We start from the raw sequence: 14523 nt of genomic DNA on the forward strand, positions 1-14523 counted from the left end.
TCATGCACATTAAAAGATGGACAGAAAAGAGATTCTTGTCTCAGAAAACATAAAGATTGAGGGTTGTTTTCATTATTTTTGTTGGTTTGTTGCACCTGAGATGCTTTGAATGAGGTCTCCTGGTTTAATGAAATGTCTTTTTCTTCTACAGTTGCCAAGCAGCTTTACTCTAAACCTCCTGCAATGACAGATTTCTGCATTATGACTTACTTCCCCATTAACTAAGTGCTAACTAGTGGCACAAAACTATGGCTCTCTACAATTGACAGTGAGATCTCAGTACCACCTCAATGAGAGCTTTCATGAAAAGCCACAAAAGTCTGCCAGTTGTCTTTATTGAAGGCAAGAAGCATGCTCAGTGAGGGCCAGATGCAGGAGGAGGGATGCGAGTTATCCATGGCCATTTGCATGAATTTTTCTTGGCAGTCCCGCCTCTCTAGTTCTGCTTCATATAACTGCAACTGTCAGGAATTGTCTCACCATGAGTGCATGACATTCCTCCTGTATATGGAGAGGAACACAGTGAAAGCTGCAGTGCTACACAGATAATTAAACCTTCTTGGCATTCAACAAGAAACCGCACTGTGAAAATGCTAAGAATAATAGTTATGCAACCACCCTTCCAGAAAAACCAAAACAAACAAACAAAAAAAAAAACAACCAAGTAACAGAAGATGGCAAAATTCAATTCAAATACATAATCTCCTCTGCCAGTTCATTATTATGCCATAAGCACAATCCTATTTTTGATTAATTGAGGGAATGCAAAGGACTCATGTCTTGGAAACCACAATGTGGCTGGCAGATTTCCTGCCTGTGGCTAGTTATGCCCTTGGCACTGTCTGATACAATTTAATAGGTTAAACTATCTACTTTGTATGAAGTTTTTTATTCCTCTTTCCCTTACTACAATTACACAAAGTCCTTCAGTAGAGGTATTGGTAAACTGATAGCAATATTACCACAATAATACAATGTTTTCTGCCTGAAGTACCAATTGACTACTTCTATTATCAGTTGCTTTTCAGTTTTGAGAAGCTATTAAAATTGTAACTTCCATAAATATACATGCAAGCTCACATGGTATATCCATAAAATCAATAAAAAACATTGATGCCTATTCACTTTAAAGAGAAGGTAAAATAAAATGTTCAGGGTTTTTTCTGCATTGTTTTGTAGTCTTTCACAAAAATTTTCTGCTGTGTAGAAGCACGATTAGTAAACTAACACATGAACATTAACTTTCATCAGACTGACTGTCCCAATATATATAGCTTACACTTTCTCTGTCTCTGCCCAGTCTATACAAGGAAGGAGAGGAAGCAACTTCGGGCATGGACAGTGGCACAAGGGAGTGAAAAGCAGTTTTTTATGTCATGGCCTTTGATTTTATAGGGAAAGTTTTCCACTGGTTCTGCCTCAGGGATCACATAGAATCTTCTTCTTCAGTGGTAATTAGAGGAACATAAGACTTAAAAACTGTTGCAAGGCAACCTCTTCTCATTATAGGAAGTGTTTAGGCTTTTAGTGATAAAGGAAAGTTCTCCTGCTAATTTACCTTGATTTCACCAGGGCATCCTTGATGGTCACAGAGAGACGAACTACAAGTTTGAGCACTTATGAACATGAGTTGGGATTCTATGTACCTAAAAACATAGGACTCTACTTTCTGCAAGAGGCACGGGACTTAAACCCCTGAATAAACAAAAATAATATAAGTCTTAAATAGCCTAAACAGGATCCATTCAAAGCGAGATAGATTGGTGGAGCCACACTCTGAGGCCAAGGCAGCAGGAAGAGGCTTGATGAGTAGTGGAGGAGCCCCTCTCCTCCTGTCACCAGACAGAAGGAGGGGACATAAGGGGCAAGGGGGAGTGGAAAGAGGTCCTTCCTCAGAGAAGCAAGCAAGAACCTCCTCAGCCCCCCTCATCTACCCAGTTGCCATTGTACAATAGGTATGGGGCTTTGGAACTTGACAGTCAGGAGAATGGAGACAAGGACAGGTACAGTGCTCTGCAAAGGGAACTGGGCAACGGTGAGGATGATGGTTCTTCCTGCTTAGAGGTGTCACTGAAGTCTAGTTGAACTTCTCCCTGCATTAAAACCTTCTCAGTAAAGAGTAGAAGATGGGTCATTGTCATTTGTGACTCCCTGCTTAAGGGAGCAGAAGGCCTGATATGCAGACTGGACCTGCTACATAGGGAGGTCTGCTGCCTTCCGGGGGCCTGGGTTAAAGACGTAAGGACGACAGTCCTGTCCCTAGTATGGCCCTCAGATTATTATCCTCTTTTGTTGTTTCAAGTAGGCAGTGAGAAAATAGGAAGAACTCTTCCAAGGACAATGAGGAAGGATTTCAGAGCCTTGGAACATCTGGTCAAGGGATCAGGAGCACAGGTTGTGTTCTTCTCCATCCCTCCAATTGTGGGGAATGATGAGGGATTAGTCAGAATATGCCAGCAGACTAATACCTGACTCCGAGCCTGTCACTGGGAAGGGTTGGTTTTTTTTGACCATGGCTTGATTTACAAGAGGCCACACCTGTTTGTAACAGATGGAGGAAAACAGACTATCCCACAGGGGAAAAAGGGATTTAGGAAGGGATTTGGCAGGGCTTATTGCCAGATCTTTAAAGTAGGTATGAAGGGGGCCAGGGGTGAATCTGGGGTCACTAGGAAGGAGCCTGAATGTGACATGCCAGCACCTGTGAGAGAGGTGTTGGAGTAAATATTTGTACCTCAGATCAAGTGCATGTATGCTGTCGTGGAGAGGGGGAATAGGGATGGAGGATGGTGATTATTAATTATGAATTATGAAAATATGAGTTATGAAATTATTGTTTATTATTATTATTAGCATTCGATTAATTATATATATTGATTCGGATGCACGGTTGTAATAATATAGACCATAACTGATTTAGTATTTACAGTTATACCCAATTATAATATTTACAGTCAATTTCTAATGAAGGGAACGAAAGGGAGCAGTTCCGCTGCTTGTCCACTAGATGGAGACTCGACAAGGCGCTTGCGGCTGCGAGCTATGTATAGAGATACTTATAACGTTATCACAAGACAGGTTAAGCTGGAAATATCACGTGGCTATGCACGCGCACTCTGAATAGAACGTTACTAAATGTTACACACATGAAAGATACATGCAGCGAGACAAATTGCCGGATCACGCGGGCTCGCTGGGTATCTACTCCTGTCTGAGATTGGCCCCGTTCGGGCAGCGCTTTCTTTCTCCCTCCCGGCTCTGTGGGGGGGGACAAGGTTGGCTTTCTCCTCCCGCGGTCTGCGGGAAGGACAGTTCGCTTCTTTGTTCTCCCGCGGTCTGCGGGGGGGGACTGGCTCCCTGACCGGAGGACGGCTCAGGAGGGCCAGGTCTTTTCGGTGCTCAGCCCTACGATCGAGGGTGGTTTTCCCGTAGGCAGGTCTCCGGTGGGGGGTGCGGTGACGTGATGCTTCCCCCCCTCGGCTCTGCTCGAGGTGAGCTAACTGTCGCTTCTCTGGGCAACTGCTTCCATTTAAATTATAATGGTACAGTCATTGCCTTGACTTCAATGGCGAGGCTAATCTTTGCTCTCTCTTTTCCCTCATGGAAACCCTGGGTGTTTCGCCCTGATATGGGCTGCGGAGCAGCTACAGGGGGCAGCTTCCTTTCTCTCCCATGGTCTGCGGGGGCCACGCAAGATGCGTTTCTGCCTATTTGGCTGCTTAATTAGCTTGCAGCATTTCTGGACAGCCAGGCTTGGGCTAGTCCTTCCCCTTTTGGGTTACAGCTTACCCTCTGGGGGCTTCCCTCAGTCCTTTTCAACTGGGTCTACGTCGCCTCTGGCAACGGGGTCATCCTTTGCGGGTCCTCGATGCACACTCCATAGGCTGGCTTCCATGTTCGCAGGGGCTTCCGAGTACGCTTGTGTGGGAAGGCTTATAGCTTACACAATTGTGAGTTGCATGATGGGTGAAAGCAAAGGAGAGAGCAACGTGGCACCAAAATGGGGCAATGCTTATAGACACTCGAGACTGGACTTAGCCAATGGGCACACTTGCCAACAACCTGCTTCCACCTATAGAAAGGTGAAGCTAGAATTATGCCCGTAGATGGACAGAGCATAGGCATCCCATTGAGATGGGTGCTTGCAGTTGTTTATTCCCTTAGGAGACAGGCTGGCGCCTGAACCTTTTGTCTTCCTCTCCTGAAAGGAGGGTGGAAGGGGGACTTTGCAGAACATGTTGGGACAAGTTAGCTGGTATCTGGGGGTATAATTCTAGGCATGTGATGCCTTCACGACATATGCCAATACATGTAGCATGGGCAATAAACAGCACAAATTGGAAGCTATTTTGCACCAGGGAAACCACAAATTAATTGCCATCAGAGAAATGTGGTGGGATAATTTGCATGATTGGAGTGCTGCTCTGTATGGCTACAGGCTCTTTAGAAGGGATAGACAAGGGAAGAAAGGTGGAGGAGTAGCATTATATGTTAAGGAGTGCTTTGACAGTCTTGAATTCAATGTTAGACACAGCAAAGTGGAATCTCTATGGATAAGGTTAAAGGGGAAGGCCAAGGAGGCTGATCTCCTGATGAGAGTCTGCTACAGACCACCTGACCAGGATGAAGACACCAATAAGACATTCTTTCACCAACTTGATGATGTCTCGCATTCACTATGCCTTGTTCTCATGGTGGACTTCAACTTCCCAGATATCGGCTCGAAGTACAACACAGACCTACTGTTTGTGAACACAGAAGGGCTGGTGGAAGATGTGGTGGTTGGAGGTCAGGTGGGGCACAGCGACCATGATATGATGGAATTTTCACTATATGGTGAAGTTAGGAGGGCTGTCATCACAACCTCTACCTTGGACTTCTGGAGGGCTGACTTTGGTCTATTCAGGATGCTGATTTGGAGAGTCCCTTGGGAAGCAGCCCTCAAAACCAGAGAGGCCCAGGAAGGCTGGACTTGCTTTAAGGATGAAGTTAGGAAGGCGCAGGAGCAGGCTGTCCCTGTGTGCTGAAAAACAAGCTGGCAGGGAAGGAGACCAGCCTGCTTGAGCAGGGAGCTTTTGCAAGAACTCAGGAAAAAAGAGAGTGCATCAACTTTGGAAAAAGGGGCAGGTGAACCAGGAAGCATTCAAGGACATTGTAAGGTCATGTAGAAAACAATTAGAGATGCAAAAGCTCAGTTTGAACTTAATCTGGCCAATTCTGTCAAGGATAATTAAAAGTGCTTTTATAAATACATTAATAACAAAAGGAGGGCCAGGGGAAATCTTCATTCCTTATTGGACGAAGGAGGAAATACAGTAACAGAAGACAAAGGCTGAGGTACTTAACAGCTGCTTTGCCTCAGTCTTCAACAAAAAGACTGACTATCCCCAGGGCAACTGGGTTCTTGAGTTGGTAGATAGGGATGGGGAGCAGAATATCCCTCCTGTAATCCAGGAGGAAGTAGTTAGTGACCTGCTGTGCCACTTAGATCCTAACAAGTCTATGGGTCCAGATAGGACTCATCCTAGGGTGATTAGGGAGCTGACACAAGAGCTGGCTAATCCACTCTCCATCATTTATCACCGGTCCTGGCTAACTGGGGAGGTCCCAGATGACTGGAGGTTGGCCAATGTGATGCCCATCTACAAGAAGGGCTGGAAGGAGGATCCAGAAAACTAGAGGTGTCTCAGCGTGACCTTAGCACCTGCCAGAGCTATGGAGCAGGTCATCCTGAGTGCCATCGAGCAGCATGTACAAGACAACCAGAGGATCAGGCCCAGCCAGCATGGGTTTAGGAAAGGAAGGTCCTGCCTAACCAATCTAATCTCATTCTATGGCTGGGTGACCTTTCTGGTAGATGAGGAGAAGGCTGTGGATGTGGTATACATGAACTTCATCAAAGCCTTTGACACAGTCTCCCACAGAATCCTCCTGGAAAAGCTGGCAGCCCATGGCTTGGACAGGTGCACTCTTCACTGGGTTAAAAACTGGCTGGATTGACTGGGCACAGAGAGTAGTTGTGAATGGTGCAGCATCCAGTTGGTATCTGGTGACCAGTGGTGCCCCCCAGGGATCAGTACTGGGCACAGTTCTGTTCAGCATCTTTATTGATGACCTGGATGAAGGGATCGAGTCTACTGTTAGTGAATTTGCTGATGACATCAAGTGGAGGGGGGAGTATGGACTTCCTGGAGCGTAGGAGGAAGCTGCAGAGACATGCCAGGCTGGGTGGATGGGCTAAGGCCAATGGTATGAGACTGAACAAAGCCAAGTGCAGGGTCCTGCATTTTGGCCACAATAACCCACTGTAGCACTGCAGACTGGGGTTGAGTGGCTGGAGAACAGCCTGGCTGAGAGGGACCTGGGAGTGCTGGTTGGCAAGCAGCTGAACATGAGCCAGCAGCGTGCCCAGGTGGCATGGAAGGCCAACGGCATCTTGGCCTGTATCAAGAATAGCGTGGCCAGCAGGACTAGGGAGGTAATTCTGCCCCTGTACTCGGCACTGGTGAGGCCTCACCTTGAGTACTATGTGCAGTTCTGGGGCCCTCACTTCAGGAAGGATATTGAGGTGCTGGAGTGGGTCCAGCAGGAGAAGAGGAGACTTAGAGGGGACCTCATCATTCTCTACAGCTACCTAAAAGGAGGATAGATGGGGGTCAGGCTCTTCTCCCAGGCAACTTGTGACAGGACAAGAGGGTCTGGTATGAAGCTGCCCCTGGGGAGGTTTAGGTTAGGTATTAGGAAGCACTTCCTCACAGAAAGGATGATTAGGCACTGGAGTGGACTGCCCAGGGAGGTGGTGGAGTCACCATCACTGGAGCTCTTTAAGAAAAGATTGGATGTGGCACTTGGTGGCATGGTTTAGCTGATGTCATGGTGTTAGGTCATAGGCTGGACTTGATGATCTCAGAGGTCTTTTCCACCCTCAATAATTCTCTGATTCTGTGATTCTCTGATAATGTCAACACCTCATGGCTCTCAATGTCTTCAACAGTTATTAAAAAAATATTCTGCTTCCTGTGAGTGACAGCAAATGGGGAACTAACCTGCACTATAATTTACCCTGTGTCTTAGTTCCTGAAACCTGTGATATATTTTATTAGAATAATTTCTGTTCATAATGAAATTGCTAGTGCCCTCCAATGTCTGCCTCAAATTTGGACCTATTTTCTTCATGTATCTTGCATAATATGAAATATATCAGTTAATTGGAGCTGTCATTTAGCTGCTGTCTTTGCTGGAATCAATTTTAAAATCAATGTAGGACACACTGTAATTGAGAATGAGGTTCCAGTTATCCTAGTGGTCGCTTCATGGTACACCCAATAAATATGACAATTTGGAGACTATAAAATTAGTCTCTTGTCTGCTAAATGCATCCTGCTGTGAAATTGCAGCTAGTTAGAAAAAGAAAGATGCCCTTAGCATAGAAAAATGGTTTGAGAGAATGTGAAAGTTATAATGGAAAATGTAATAGATGCCAGAAATAATTACACAGGTGACTACAACAGAGTATGTCTGCCATTCCTTGTATCTCTTGGGAAAATCGAGAGCCTTAGTTAAGCTGCAAAAATAGGAATCTACTCTTAGTTCTTGAACCACTAATAAACTGCCTCTTTTATATACATAATGTTCTTTCAAAGGGTACTTATTCCTGAAATCAAAGGATCATATGCAACTTTGGGGCTTGCGCTACACTACATCTTAACCCCTTGAGGTACTACTTTGAAATATCTTATCCAGTGAAAAGTTAACATGCCATGTTTTTAAAGATGTACATGAAACAAATATTGCAGGAGAAATGGTACTGCTTTGAATATTGACTGTAAAAAGCACATACATTGCAAACCATCCATCTGTATGAAACAAATAAGAAAGGTGAAGATTCCACAAAGACATCAGAGAGTTGCTGCCTATAGGTGATTCACTAGACTTCTTTTGCAAGTTCCCTTCTGTTAGAGTGCCTGTGAAATGACAGCATGCTGATGGATGTGTTTTGCCACCTTCAAGACAGTGGGGTCATGTTCTTACCATAAATTACATGTCATGGTGGCTTTTGAGCTGTTCAGTTTACTAAGCAGCTTCAGACAATTTTGTTTTATCTCAGCCTTGTTCACAGTGGTTATTATTTGATAGAGCCCCCCTGTTCTCATTAAAAAAGTGTGTGTTTGGGGGAGACAAAATCTTTTCCATTAGAAAAAGCTGAGAAACAGAGAGTAAACAGATCTTAGATGTCTTCAGTTGACTCTGTAGAGCAGTCCTTGTATTACCAGTGTTGAAAAAGCCCCCTGTGACAAACCAAGTCTCTCCATGTTCTTGCAGGGGGTGAGTTACCTCTTTTAATGCTGCTAACTTTTGAGTGTAACCTGATGTGGATAAGGGCAATTTCCTTTAAGTGATTCGTAGCCTAAGCCAATAAATGTGTTTTTTGTTACGCATCAGGCTCTGATCTCTTCTGCATAATCCAGCGAGCTGAGACCTTTCAGTCTCTACAATAAATGCTCAGTGCAAGGATGAGTGTGGTGGATGACACAAAAGTTTCTCCGGGACACTACATCACAGCAGCTTAATTTCTTGGCATCAGTTTTAACAGTCTGAAGGTTGCCCTTACTGACAGCAACAAGACTCAAGATGGTGGGTGGTTATCACAGCTCTACAGAGATTCCTCTATCCAACCTTCCTTTTTGTTGTCCCTTGCTTCTGCCAATCACACTCCTTAAGGGGGTTAAACAGACGGTACTGAAGTCACTGAAGAGGAACATGGAAACATGCCTGGAGATAATGCAGTTATCCAAAGCAGATTACATGACTGGTAGCATCAAGATGCTGCTTCCAGTACCTGGTCAGGCTTTTTTTAGAGCTGGTTTGGGGGCAAGGTGTAAATGTAAGCTTTTAACTACCACAGAATATTAGTTTATGTTGGAAAAGATATTCCGGGTGTCAGATAACTTGATTTCAGAGTAAATTTCAGCTCTGAAAGAGATACGATGCGTTTAACAGCAGATGGAAAGAATAAACAATTTGCTTTACAGAATGCTAAAATAAAGATCTGGTTTTGGAAACAGTCTTCACCACTACAAAGAATAAAGTCAGAGCTGAGTCAAAAAACGTGCCTCTTTTTTTTTTTTTCCTTCCCCTGGGAGGGTTTAAAATGTGGGGGATTCTGGTGGGTTGAAATTATCCCCCAACTAATTTGAGAGAATTGCCCCCCAAAATAAAATTGCCAGACCAGCTCACTTGGAAAGCACATGAAGCTGTATTAGCAAGCAAAACTACAATCTAGAAATATGAAATGCAATGAATATGTACAAAATATTCAATATTTACATGTATTTGCAATTTATAAACAACATAAAAATCCCCCTGGACAAAACCAAGGGGCTACCAACAGCTTCCCCCTCTCTGCTCCCTTCCCCCCACCCTGTACAAGGGAAAAGAGAGAGAGAAGAGCAGAGTATAGCTTGTTAGTACTTAGCCACAACAAGTACGTTGCCAAGGTCAGCAACAACCAAGCAAGAGCAACCAGCTAGTATCTGCTAGGGCAAAGAAGCCTAAAAGAAGAGAAAGTTAGTTTATACGACTAACTTTACATTATTTATCAGACCAATGGGATTATTTAGATTTTAGGATTATTTTTCTTTTGCATCCAATGGCAATTTATTTCCATTTTATGATTTTCTACTCAATAAGTGGAAAACTTCCTAGGCATAAGCCTAAAACTACCATAGGGATGAGTAACAATCTTGCAAAGTCAGATATAATTTAATGACTATAATGTGGAAATTAACTGAGAATGACATAAACATAGCAACATGAAGAAAAGACAATATGTAAAATTCTAGAAGTATAAGACGAGGAAGGAAGGGTAAAGCACCAGGCAATGGTAACAGGTAAATGAGGAAGATATATCAATAAAACCTGTCAGAGTAATGTGGCAGTGGTTGTCTGAGGATTTGATTAATATTTTGAATAGGAATCTGTCAAAACTAAAATTATTTTTTTACTGAATTAGAAAGTTCATTTGCCTGAATTTTATTCCACTGCCCACACTCTTAAAACTTTTTGCATGAGAAATTGTGTGCTAGCCATGAAAGAGCAGTATGATAAAAATCACAATGAATGGGAGACTTGAGTCAACTTTGTCCCTCTGTTAGTGAAAAACATAATTTTTTAATAAATAATTGAGCCAAAACATTAAAAATGGAACAATAATGCATGACAGAGGCCTTGAAGAACTGTGTTTTGTGAGTTCCATACCAATTAAATCAGTTTATTCTGCTTTATTGATTTGCATTTTCTTTCTGGCCGAAATCCTGAATCAGTATTCCCTATAAGTTCTGCTTAATGCTTTTTCCTATTTTAGGAACATGAAACATGAGTGAGGATGATAATTAATCAGGGTGGGATGTTTTCAGTTCACTGGGATGACACTATCATGGGCAGATTACTCTGTGTGAGTAAATATTCTACACAGACTTCAGACCAGCTCATTGTGCCAGTGATTACACATGGTAAAGGTCAATAAAATACAGTTACAGTCACCTCAAAGAGATATATAGTAGACAGGTAAAGAGAAAATAGGCTACATCTAATATCCATGTGAATTTAAAAATGCTTTATGTCAATAAATAGTTCCAAATTCAATGAATTGGGGGCTTGTTTATTATTGTGTAATTTCTACTCCTATGGATGTGCACAGTTTTTATTAAGAGTTATTTCAGTGATGTGTGTTTCAGCAGTGGTAAGCAACTTAGAAGAGATACATCTTGAATATTGATCAGATAAATATTTTAAAAGGTACAGATCAGCAGAGAAGGCAAGCACAACATGTAGTTCATCTATTATGACAAATCTGGAAGCATTTTTTTGAAATACGTTTGAACTCCAGCAAAAAAAGGTCACACAGTAAAGTATGGATTTTTTGGGTAATTCTTACAAGATGAGCTCTGTGCAGTTTCACTGTGACATTGTTCCAAAGAACTTTCCTTCTAATGTCAGGATGATAGAGTACTTAAGAAAATAAAAGTATTAGTTAGAATTTGTAATCCTCATTGATATTTTCAAACTTAAACCAGAATTTTTTCCCCAGATTTGCTGAAAGTTTCCCAAATTATCATGGTTGGCAAGGTGCCTTTCTAGTATAAAAGATGTATCATCATCAACGTGTGATGTTTATGTTTGCCAAACCACCAAAAGAAGTAAAATTGCAGCATTACTGATTTCAAGAGATGGGAAGGGTTTAGGTGTGCGCTGTGGGGGGACACAAAGATTTTTCCACCACATCTTTGGGGAAGCATTAGAATTAATATTGAGACTGGTTCTGCCCAGCACAGTAACTAGTGTTTACTGCTTACCCGTGTCTCACTCCCAGGTACTTAAAGAGATGACACATTAGGATTTTGGAACTGAGGCAGACTTTCAAACAGACTTTAAACTACACAAGGGTGGTAATGTGCTCCATAGTCACATTTGCTTTCCAAATGAAGTACATGGAAAAAAACTGTTTGTAATTTTGAGAGAAACATGGAATAATTTGATTATGTAGCCTAAAATTCATAGAAAGAAAGTGAAGTTAGCATTCCCTACCTGTCTGTCCAAAGCAGTGCAGACCAAATTGGACTGGGGTAGCTTTTTCAAGTGGTGATCAATTTGCTGTGAGCAATTTCCAGGAAAGTTTGGTCACATCATTGAGCCACACCTGAAAGATGAATCTTAGTATGGAGCCAGAGTGATAGAGAAATGCAGCTGACACTTCGGTAATGTTCAAGAAAATCACGGGTCTCAATAACACAGTAATCATGTTTTAAGACACCTGAAAAATAGCAATAGCATTTTGTTCATTTTGTTTTAAAATGAACATGATACTTAAAGAAGATCCCAAAAGTATAGAGACCATAAAAATATGCATAACAGATTACTTATTTTTCTTAGTCATAGTCTAACAATTTCTTCTTCCTACATCTCTCTTGAAATGTTCCTTTAGTAAATGACATATTTAAAAAAAAAAAGATAAACAAGAACCTGTAGTCTTGAGAGAATAGTATTAATTTCACTAGTAACAATACAACAATTCACTCCTACAAAGTACTTTTCATCTATACATCTCATGCTCTTCAAAGTGGGATCATTACTCTAATCCCTGGATTAAGGCTGGTGAAACAGAATGCAGTTATGGCTTTATTCAAGGCTGTGCAAGAAGTGGGTAACAGATCAGGGAATGAAGTTTCTCAAATGAGCTGTGTTAATAGGGTTAAAAACAACAGTAGCACCAACAGCAAGATATCTTGGAAGTCAAGGATGAGAGGTGAACTCTTGCACTGGAAATCTCCCTGCCAATGCATCAGATTAGTTTATGACTTTATCACAAGAAAAGAGTGCTGGGGATAAGGTGAAGTACAGTGACAATTCACTGGTGAAACCAAGCCCTTCAGAACAACAGCCTTGTCACTTGCTAAGTAACCCAACAATCTTTTAACTGCCAGTCTTTCCAAATCACAGAGTTTTCTTTTATTGATCATGTATCTGGAGCAGGCTTGTTTGCCTCAGCCGAGGTGCCTGGAAGTTACAATGTGTGCAAGTTAGAGCAGTGGCTGTAGGCTGCAAATCACCTGAGACAGCTGAGAGAAATTCATCCTCACCAATGCGCAAAGAAGCCTTGGACTGCTCCTTGTCCTCGAGAGATACCTCATTCTCTTCACTGACAGCAGTGGGTGTGACAGATTTTGCCATATCTATCTGGCCTTCTGAAAACCAAAAGTCAGGAGAGATGATGTTTCAGTCAAATAGTATTTCTGAGGCATTTTTCAAATTCAAGGCCTTTCTTCACTTATGTTTTATTGTAAAACTTTTAGTTTACGGACTACAAGGTAGTAGTGGAAATTCTGATCTTTTCAAAATTTTGAATGGACGAGGACTGGAATATGTGTTGGAAAGGATTTACATTAAATCAAGACAGAGATGATACTGCAGACTGAAATAGATGTGAATTCTCTGAGTAATATACAGATAAAAAGATTTTCATCAATTAAAAAGACAGAAAATTGTGTTTAGTGCTGTGGGCATTTGTTAAATGTTTCTTGACTATTCAGCATTCATTATGAAGAGTTAGATGTCTTGAGAGCTGTAGAAGAAAATCTGCTTCAGATGTTTCCCAAAGCAGCTGCTCAGGCAAGGAGAGCTCTGATGGCTGCTATCTTTTATAAATATATGTACGCCTCTTTTGTGACTTATACCTATTTTTGAGTTAGTTTATTGCCTTTTAGGTCAATTTCACAGTTCAGGTGTGCAGAGACATGATGGAGGTAACAGGAATGCTTCATGCAGTTAGGTTTAAGGCAGGAAGAGACAACTAAGTAATGTAACTTGACTCAGTATAATACAGGCCATGGGATTTCACGTGGTTTACTGTGTGTTAAGTTCTAACTGCAACTGCTTAGAGTATCTTCCAGCAAGCTTTCATTTGGCAACACTAAGAAATGGAAAAATATACTGATAGTCTCAGTAGCTTGTTCACTGAGTTACTGAATCATGAAACCTTGCATGACTCCATCTCTAACCCAGATCCTAAGTAATTATTTTTTTTTCTTAAAGAGACTTAAAAAACATCGTGCTTTTAGCTAGCCCTACTAATTTTTGCTACAAGTATGTCCTAAAAATGCTGAGTAAGAGCAAGGGGGGAGAAATTTTTCTTTTGTGTATTTAAGTGTGCTTCTTTCTTTGCCGGCTGTTAGTTTATCTTACATTTTCTTCTCTGCAGTGAATTCTCTGTGTTGTTCATTAATACTTTTTGGAAAAAGGAAGTGGAAAATGTTTTTAAATCAGGAAAATATTATTACAGAACTACAAAAAAAAAAAAAAAAAAAAAACAACAAAAAAAACCCCCAAAAACCAAACAACAAAAGAGCCAACAAAATCTGGCAGAGATATTCAGAGAAGATATTCCATCTGCCACTAGTTTTAATTAAATCAAAACTCCAGAACAGACACAAACATGCACAAACCCAGAAATCAGTTCCAATGTCCTATTAACTGACTTGCAAGTTATTTTCATCAGAAAATTAAAATGACCCCCAAAATATTTTTGTTCCCATTCACCAGTATGTGATGTATTATCGTATGAAACAAGTTTGAACTAAACAAATAACCTTTTTCTGAATCAAAGTATTCCTATTTATGTCTTGTTTTGAATCAGTGTACTACATTACATAGCCCTCAAGCCATTCCAGTTGGCTTACCAATTCTGGTTATCCTTTTTACCATTCATTTTTTGAGAAATTTCTGTTTCCCTAAAACTGATGAAGTGATACATATTGACACAATACTTAGTAGCATCAAATAGTTATTAATAAAGAAATTTCTGTGAGTTAGAAGCGACAAGCAGGTTATTAAAAGCTATCTCTAGATCAACAAGCAGCTTCAGTATCTTACGACTATGCTGTCTACCAATGTCAGTATCAGTTAGAGTGGGCAATAAATTAATGAGCATTATGACTTGTGATAAGAACAAAACAAAATGTATGCTGT

The sequence above is a fragment of the Indicator indicator genome, chromosome 2 (genome assembly GCF_027791375.1).
Source record: "Indicator indicator isolate 239-I01 chromosome 2, UM_Iind_1.1, whole genome shotgun sequence".
Taxonomy (NCBI): domain Eukaryota; kingdom Metazoa; phylum Chordata; class Aves; order Piciformes; family Indicatoridae; genus Indicator; species Indicator indicator.